This window comes from Pelodiscus sinensis, chromosome 1, assembly GCF_049634645.1.
Source record: "Pelodiscus sinensis isolate JC-2024 chromosome 1, ASM4963464v1, whole genome shotgun sequence".
NCBI classification, from domain to species: Eukaryota; Metazoa; Chordata; order Testudines; family Trionychidae; genus Pelodiscus; species Pelodiscus sinensis.
Window position 1 is genome coordinate 237,557,136 of NC_134711.1, and position 9,902 is coordinate 237,567,037.

Genomic DNA, 9,902 nt, shown 5'->3' on the forward strand with positions numbered 1-9,902 from the left:
ACTGGTACTAGCCATCAGGGCGACGGGAGGCCCCGGGTCATCAGCTAGCCCATTTACTGTCTGGTTTCTGTTTATGGTAGAGTCAGGGACAGGTAGCAAACCTGTGTTCCCAGGGCATCAAAGGCTGACTGCCTTTCTCTTGCTCTCTGGGGGGGGTAAAACAAGATGGGGCTCGTGGAAAAACAAGATGGGGTTTTGTGTCTGGCTACAGTTGGTCCTCGGACGCAGCAGTGGCGTCCGCAGTTCTAGCCTCTACGGAGGAACACTGACCCGGTGCGCATGGGGGTTACTGCTTGGTACTCACCTAGAGTGGAGCACCCACGGGGACCACTCGAAGAAGAAGGGGAAGTTACTCACCAGGTGTAGTAACGATCGTTCTTCGAGATGTGTCCCCGTGGGTGCTCCACGTCCCGCCCTCCTCCCCGCTCCGGGTCTGTTTTTGTCTCTTTGCAGATTCCGGACGGTGACAGGAACTGGCGGGGGGGCCGGACCGCGTGACTGAAGAAACCGCGCGAAGCCTGCCGCGCATGCACGGTCCGGCCAGTTACGGCTACGAAAAGCCTCCGATCAGCGGCGCCGGGACGAGCCCGACACCTAGAGTGGAGCACCCACGGGGACACATCTCGAAGAACGATCGTTACTACACCTGGTGAGTAACTTCCCCTTTTGTGGAAAAGCGTCCATGCCAATCTAGACACCGTTTTGCGCAAGAAAGTCCCGATTGCCATTTTTGCGATCGGGGCTTTTTTGAGCAAAACAATACTGCATTGTCTACACTGACCCTCATGCACAAAAACATTTGCGCAAGAGGTATTTTGCCCGAACAGGAGCAGCATAGTATTTCCGCAAGAACACTGACAATCTTACATGAGATCGTCAGTGTTCTTGCGGAAATTCAAGCGGCCAGTGTAGACAGCTGGCAAGTTTTTCCGCAAAAGCACATTATCTAGACGCATCCTGAGAGTCTCTGTTAAATACCATAATTCTAACTGGAATGATCTCTTCATAAACTCATACTGGAAAAACTTGCCAGTCTAGATGCAGCCAAAGTGTTTATTTTTGCACATTAAGGTCAATGAAGACTCTCCTCTGGATACAAAGATAGTGAATCAAAGCAAGTTAATAAGAAAACGGAGTCTGAAGTTACATTATTAGCAGTTTAGGTTGCATGTTACTCTTTTTCTTACACTTTTTTTTAAAGGAAAACTAAATCTACTGTGTAGATGTCCTATGCCTTATTTCCCTGAACATCAATGAAAATGGGTCCACTCACATATAACACTGTCTTTGCAGTAATAGCCATCTACAAAATGCAACAATCTGCTGTGTATTTTCAGCAAAACCTTTTAGATGTGCTGTGATCACTGAACTTGAGCTATACCCATGCACTGTAAATGCAAACCCAGAACTGGCCTTACCATGAGGTGAACTGAGCAGCCACCTCAGGTGCCAGACTGGGGTAGAAGAGGGCACCACTAGGACCCAGAGTATGGATAATTGTGTCTGCTGCTGGTGAACAAGGCATTTTAAGTTGTTAGTTCTCCTTTATTGGGGTAGGTAGCAGAGCAGTACCATGAGAGGAGAAGAACAGGAAGAAGGCAGAATTACAACCTTTCCAAGTTTTGGCCCAAGCGAGGGCGTATGGGGGCTTCATTTGAGCTCCCCGCCTCACGTGCCAAAATGTTGTGGGCCAGCCCTGTGCAAACCCTACCATTAGCAGACATGATCTGTAGGTATGTTGCTACCATCTTCCTCTGTTAAGAGTGAATGTTTCCTTGAGGGCAGGGGTAGGCAAGATGGAGACCAGATCCGGCCCACCTCACACTTTGATCCGGCCCATGGACTGCATCTGGCTGCTTTCTACTTATATCCTGCTGCCCATACCATTGAATTTCCTGGTGGTGGCAGGGACTGGGGCTGTGAGCCCTTTAAATAGCCACAGCAACCCTAGGCAGCTGCTAGATAATGCACGAGCAGCAAGGCCAGGAGCCTCAGAGCTCTTTGCTGTGTTATTAATTCAGAGCCTCCAGCCCCAGACAATCCTGGGTGTAAGCTAGTCCCCAGCCCCACCCCTTCCATTCCAGGGCTGGAGCTGGCCCGTGACCACATAGCAAAATTCATTAAGTGCCCCCCCATAAATCATTGCCTACCCCTGCTTTAGGGAAATGTACCCTGCTTATTTGCATAGTTAATTTAGAAGGGGCACATACATACACACATTTTATGCAGATATGTAGGACTCATTGCTGGGCATGGTGCTACTTTTCCATCTGGGGAAATTAACACAGCAGAGCTCCAGCACTGATTAATCAATTAGCATTGATTAGCTGGCAGGGAGATGAAAAACAATTTGGTTATTATAATCGTATTTCCTTAATAACAGACCTTAGTGTGCTTAATGTCCTGGGGCTCATTCTAACAAGACCATTCAAATGACATAGTCCTCAATCATTTAGGGTACGTCTACACTACAGCGCTAGTTCGAACTAACTTAGTTCGAATTAGTTAATTCGAACTAAGCTAGTTCGAACTAACGCATCTAGAACTAAAAACTAGTTCGAACTAGCGTTTTGCTAGTTCGAACTAGTAAGTCCACATTGAGTGGACTCTGAACAGGGCTTAAGGATGGCCGGAAGCAGTGCCGGCAGGGCATAAAAGGAGGACTTAGAGCATGGAGATACTGTCTCAGGCTAGCCGAGGGCTGCGCTTAAAGGGTCCCGACCCCCACCCCGGACACACAGTTCTAAGGGGTGCCCCGCTTGCAAAGAAGTTCTGGCTTGGAGTGCCCTGAGTGCCCACACTGGGCACATCACACCACTCGGCCATCAGCCCGGCTGCACTTGCCGCAGGCTGCCATCTGGGGAGAGGGAGTAATTGGGGGGCTGCAGGAGAGCTTCCACCCCCAGAAGCCCGCAGAGCCAGCCCAGTCCTCCCCATCGGGGGCTCGTACCCCATTCCTCCCTCACCTCCTTCCACTTGCCCTTCCCTAGCCCCCCTTCTTCTTGATGTACAAAATAAAGATAACGTTTCTTCCAACATTGACTCTGTCTTTATTGAAAAAAACTGGGGGAGACTGGGAAAAGGAGGTGGGAGAGGGGAAGAGAAAGGCTGGGAGAGGGGAGGGCAACTAACATGATCAGGGGTTGGGAACAGGTCCCAGATGAAGAGAGGCTACAGAGACTGGGACTGTTCAGCTTAGAAAAGAGGAGACGGAGGGGGGACAGGATAGAGGTCTGTAAAAGCAGGGGTTGGGTGGAGAGGGTGCATTCAGAAAAGTTCTTCCTGAGTTCCCATAAAGAAGGACTAGAGGACACCAAAGGAAAGGAATGGGTATCAGGCTTGAAACTAGTAAGAGAAAGTTGTTCTTGACAAAGCAAATAGTTAACCTGTGGAACTCCTTGCTGCAGGAGGCTGTGAAGGCTAGAACTAGAACAGAGTTGAAAGGGAAGTGAGATCAAGTCATGGAGGTTGGGTCCATGGAGTCCTATTAGCCAGAGGGTAGGAGTGGTGTCCCTGCCCAAAGTTTGTGGAAGGCTGGAGAGGGATGGCACGAGACAAATGGCTTGGTCATTGTCTTCGGTCCATCCCCTCCAGGGTCCCTAGGGTTGGCCGCTGTGGGCAGACAGGCTACTGGGCTAGATGGACCTTTGGTCTGACCCAGGACGGCCATTGTAAGCTCAGGGCTCAGTGTCGGGGGTCTCAGTGGACCCCCTTGATTTTCATGCACACCTGGTCCTGGGTGGCCAGGCTGGCAGCTCTCCTGCCCTAGACGGCCACTTTCCTGTGCCTAGTGCGGAGATCGTGGACGAGGTCCACGATGTCCGCACTAGCCCAGGAAGGTGCCCGCCTCTTGCGGTCCAGGGCAAGCTCCCGGGAGCCGCCAGCCTGGTCCCGGCAAGAGGGGGTGGGCTGGGGGGCATCGGGTGGGTGGCTCTGTGCCGTGCCAGGTGCAGGGTCTGCTAGCTGGGTGCTGGCAGGCTTGCACCTGGCACGGGCACCGTAGCCAGCCCGTGCCCCTTTAAGGGGTCCGGGGCCGGGAGGGGGGCATAGAGTTTCCCTGGTGTTGGCCAGAGTGGCCACCAGGGAAACCTGGGGAGGGCTAGCCTCCCACTAGTTCGAACTAAAGGGCTACACAGCCCTTAGTTCGAACTAGCTAGTTCGAACTAGGCGTTAGTCCTCGTAAAATGAGGTTTACCTAGTTCGAACTAAGCGCTCCGCTAGTTCGATTCAAATTCGAACTAGCGGAGCGCTAGTGTAGCGCATAGGAAAGTTAGTTCGAACTAACGTCCGTTAGTTCGAACTAACTTTCTAGTGTAGACATACCCTTAGTTATTTAGGCTATGTCTACCTAAGTAGGAGTCAATGCCACAACTGCACTACTCTAAGGTTCCCCCATTTAGCTATTCTGTAGACAGGGAAGCACAACCATTATTTCTATTATAAGAAACTGTACAGAAAGTGGGAAGAGGGCCCACGTGAGGCTTCAGGGGTACATAGTGTCTTGAACAGGCCCTGTGCACCGTAGTATATTTCAACACAGGTGAACATCAGTTTGTGTGCATAAGCAAAGATCATTGATTCAAGCCCACAACATTCTATTTGCTGGCAAAGTCTGTTTGATCTAAGGTTGGGCAATGCCGTGGAAATTTGCCCGGTGTCCCTGGTCTGAAGTGTAGAACAAATTACATAGAGACACCTGTAAATAACCTATCCCAGATTTGTCATGAGAAGCTGTGGATGCTTTGGTCACCTTCTCATTTTCTCTGGGTCCTTGCACTCATGACAATGTATTTTTTCATTCTCGTCTATATACCTGGAACAGTTTCTCCTCCCTTGTGCACCAGGGTCTGATCAGCAACCCTTGGATGGAAGGAATCCAGCTCAGAAAATAGAGCAGCTGTCATGCGTTGTGAACATAACAGACCTTGCTGCACCAGTTAGAAAACAGAACTGTTTCACAATAGATTTACTTACCCAAAGGCAGCTAATTGCCCACCACAGCCTATCTCATCCTTCTAAATCTTGGTATCCATGCAAGCTGGGTTCTGTCTCATGGCAAACTCTGTGTACAAGTTCCCCAAATCCTTTCCCCCGCCTACAAAATGAAACCACACTGTGGCCCTACCAGTGGCAGGTGAGGTAGGTGTAGGATTTGTCATTAAAATTAAAACCCCTCACATTTTAAAAATAATGAGAAAAAGGTAGCTGCATACATACAATGTACTTAAGCTTTTGTAAGGCATTTATCAGTATGAAGTATCAATTGATCACGTTAAACGGAATAAAAACTAGCTCACTCTCAGATCTAAAAAATAGGCATCAGTGGGTAATCATCACTGAATGGGGTATTTCTAGTGGGATACTGTAGGGATTGGTACTAACCTGCTTCTGTTCAATATTTTCTTCAGTGATCTGGAAATAAGTGCACAGTGACTCTTGTCCATGTTTGCAGATGACACCAAGACTGGCAGAGCACTAAATAGTGATGAAAGCAGGGGAGTCAAACAGAGCAATCTGGTTGTTCTGGTAAACTGGGCCTATTTAAACAGCCAAATGCCACGTTATACATATAGGACTAAGGACATCAGGCCCTATCTATAGAAGGGGATTGGGGGTGGAAAATCATATCCTGAGAAACAGTCACTATGAAAAGAATAGTCCTGTATTTTGTTTATGAAAAGAATATAAAGGTGGTAGTGGCCAAACAACTAATCATCAGCTCCCAGTGTGGTGCTGTGGAAAAAAGATCAGTGTAATCCTTGACTGTCTAAACAGAAATGCAGTAAGAATAGGCTTAATGGTCTTAGATTGCAGCAAGGAATGTTTAGGTTGGACATTAGGAAAAACTTCCTAACTGTTAGGGTGGTTAGACACTGAAATAAATTGCCTAGGGAGGTTGTGGAATTTCCATCATTGGAGATATTTAAGAGCAGGTTAGTCAGACGTCTGACAGGGATGGTCTAGATGGTACTTGGTTCCTGCCATGAGGGCAGGGGAATGGCACTTGACCTCTTGCAGTCCCTTCCAGTCCTAGGATTCCAGATTTCTATTAATAGGATGGTGATTGCACCCCTGTACGTGGCATTGGTGGGACAGATACCAGAATACTGCATTCAGTTCTGCTGCCTACATTTAAAAGCAACGTTAAATAATCCAGCACCCCCATTAAAGTCAGAGGAGTTTTGCTTCGCTAGGCACATGATTGGATTTTCAAAACCATCCAGTGTTTGCTTAATGTTAGTTCTCAGATCATGAACATTTGTTCACCTTGATCATTGTCAGCATTTTAAAATCTGCCAGCTTATGTACCTAGTTTGTACCGTATTGACTGGCTTTACCTTGAACTGCTTAAACTTTGCTAACAGGATTGTACAAAACATTAAGTTATGTCCTTTTGGCTGAGCCTTCCCCAAGATGAGCCGAGCGCAGGGGCTGTATTATACTGCAAAGGGCTGTGACCCTATCTCTGTGTCTGTGCTGGAGGAGACTGGAGAGTCTGGCTCAGCTGGACAGAGCTGAGAGGTGCCCAGGTGGACAGGTAGGCAGGCTCAGTGGTATTTCAGCACATCAAGTGACAGTTCCAAAGGGGGTCCCAGAGACCAAACCATTACAGTGGCCTGCTCCTTTCCCCTTATCTCCCATTCTCTGATAACTTGAGACCCTTGCTCATGTTATTTTCTCACTGACCACACCACTGAGGGTCTTGGCCTCGGAAAGAGGGTTTCCTTTCCTTTCCTTTCCTTTCCATCCCTATTCTATTCTCGCCTACAGATTTGTGCCAGCTGGACAGCTGGGGGGAAGCTCGGGGAGTGCGCAGCAGGCTCACTGCAGTTCCCACTGTAACGAAAAGCGAAGGGCAGACTTTTCAAGAGATACATTGTTGAGTTTAAAACCTAATCTGTTAGAATAAAATGAAGGTCTGTCTAAAGACAATAGGAATGTGTTCCGTACCAGGCCACAATTGTGCTTTTATGAGGCCACTATATAGCAGGTATAGCACAGAGTTCTTAGGGAGGCAGCTGGACTTGATTAGGTGGCAGGCATGGTAAGGGACAGGCTGGGGTACAAGCCTGCAGGAGGGAGGGGGTTCAGATGTGGCAGCAGGGCCGAGGTTTGTGTGGCACCTGTGTGTTCGGTATCCCCATTTGCTAGGAGAGTGCAGCTTTCCCCTCTCACTGGAGCATGGGGGCAGGAGGGGTTCCAGGCATGGCGGCAGAGCAGGGCAGGGGCTCAAGCCATGCTTTATTGGGGATGAGCAAATAGAGGCTTTCTGCAGAGGCATTAGCTAATAGCTTCCCCTGCTCCATCCAGGTTGCCATGCACATTATCTGTCTTCTCCAAATCGCACAGAGTGATTGGGAGCAGATGCTGACTGGCCAGAAACCTGTACTTTATGCTGCATTACTTTGTGCTGCAATGGCACCAGACCACTTACTGCATGCTTAGCATGGCACAAAGGAGGATGGAATAAGGCAGGCCTCCGCAGCAACTTTGTAAGAAGGATGAAAGAATTCCTCTATGAGAGCTTCATGGAGATGTAAAGGGAGGATTCCCGCACTGTGTAAGCACAGTGGACACCACAGATCACACTCAATTGCCTAAACCCACTTTTAGCAAGATAAAAAATGTGAATTCACCTGAGGTGCCTGCCCCCGGGATCAGTGCCCGACTGCAAGAAGTTGTTGGCTCTTGGTGCCATTGCTTGCCCTGCTCACCTGCTGAACATTCTCCACCTTCTCCTTTCCTCATTCAGGCTGTCCGCTATGCTGGTGCCTGACGCTGCAAGGGGAGTGTCTTGGGGAGAATCCATGAATTGGCTAAAGAAGCTGGTTGGATCTCCCCCCAAAGATCACACACAGCTGCTCATAGAAGCAGCATGTTTGTGTGATGATCTAGACCATCCATTTGCCTCATTTATCTTTTGATATGATTGTCTTAGCGTCTTTATTTTCATTCAGCACTGCTGGGTATCCCTGGCGTATCCTTTCTCCTCCATGCACTTGCTATCTTGACAGATACCTGCATTTTTTTTCTGGTTCATAGTTCTGAGAGAACAGATTTCTCGTCTACACAGCAATGAGGTCCAGTCTCCTGCACGCTCCATAATGTTCGTCTGCAACCCTGAGAACTCATGGAACTCATAGACAGACGTGCTACTTAGGTGTGCTCGCTGCTCTGAAGTTTGCTTGTCATGTTGGCCACACAAGAAATGAAATTCAAAGTCACATGTAGAGCAGTAGAGTTGACCAAAGTGGTCACAGTGGGACACCTCCCAGAGGCCAAGAACGTTGACTTTCACAGCACTGCACCCGCACTACCATAGTCGACCAAGCACCGTTGAACTTTACTCTTCGTGAAAGCAGGAGCACCAAAAACGACTTTAACAGCCCTTACAGTTGATGGAATGGGCTTGGCAGTATGGCCTCATTGTTTAGAAAATTGACCTAAGGCAGCTAAGTTTGACCTAAACGCCTAGCGTAGACCAAGCCTTAGGGATCGGCACTCTAAAGAATTATTCCCATTTTACCACCAGGGCTCACTGAAGTGTTGGGATCTATGCAGAAGTGGTGGGGACAAGTGTCATTTTATTGGATTTTAAAGTGAGCAGACAGATCACCGTTGCACCCACGGGTGGTGTTGGCCCCAAATTCTATACCAAGTGGGCCATGTGAAGTATCAAATGAAAGCTTATGCTCTGCTGAGCCTATGTATGCTGCTCATGTACTTGTATAATGTTGTATGTGAAGTTATGACTATGGACTCTGTTCTTGGATTGTAAATGTTCTCTGTGATAGGGAGCAATGGGCCTGGGCTGCCTATTGTGAGGAATGATAGCTTAGTGAATGGCTGTGCTAATTAGCACTGCTCCATGGACAATGGCTCTTGGGAGTGGCCAATACACACCTGAGGAATGCGTCTGGAAGCCTGCAGACCAGCCAGTGCATAATGGCTTCTTGCATGTGAAACACGGACAGGTCACTTGATCATGTGACCAGCTTCAGTTTGGGAGACACCAGGAATATAAAAATCCCATGAGGCCGTCTCCATCTTGTCTTCAATCTTGCTCCTGATTCCAGATGCATCCTTGCTAGGGACAGAGAGCTTGGAAGGATTGCTGACCCATCCTGATACAGGATGTACACCAGAGACTTCTAAGCTAGCAGTTTGCAACATCTCAGCTAAGAGCCTGCATCAAGAACTTGGGGATTGATGTATGTAATGTATGCTCCTTAATCTTACTCTCAACCTTTTCTTTCTTTTATTAATAAACCTTTAGATTTTAGATGCTAAAGAATTGGCCCAGAATGCTCTTGTAGGTAAGATCTAAAGTGTAAATTGACCTGGGACTTCGGCTGGTTCTTTGGGACTGGGAGGATCTGTTGTAGTTGATGAGATTGGGTTTTATAACCTGTGTGTAAGGTCCGGGGCTGATTATGGCCCAGAGAAAGCTGGGAAGTCTGAGGGGTTTTGCTCATGAGGCTTCCTGCTGGCCATGTTGGCAACTGAAGTGCTCTGTGTGGCTGGTCTATGGCCTATTTGGGAAAGGTCTCCAGTCAAGGGCTGTAAGTAGCCCTGGTTTTGAGCAACTCACCCTGAGCTGATGCCCTCAGTGGTGCCCAGACCCAGCCTGGTCGGTCACAAGAAGTGCTAACTTTTGTTTTTGCCAGTGGGTGCTCTTCTCCAGCCCCTTCCCTCCCAAAAAATGGTGGGCAGGTGTTGGTGGGGGAGACACCAAGCAGGGGCCAGGTCTTGTAGTGGAGGGGTGGGTGGAGCCTCAGGGGGAAGAGGCTGAGCAGTGGGCCTTTGGGGCAGAGCACTGTGATTAATCTGGATTTTTTTTTTGAGCCCTGGAGCATCTATGGAGTCTGTTCCTATGGTGGGGACTGTATTACTAGCACCCC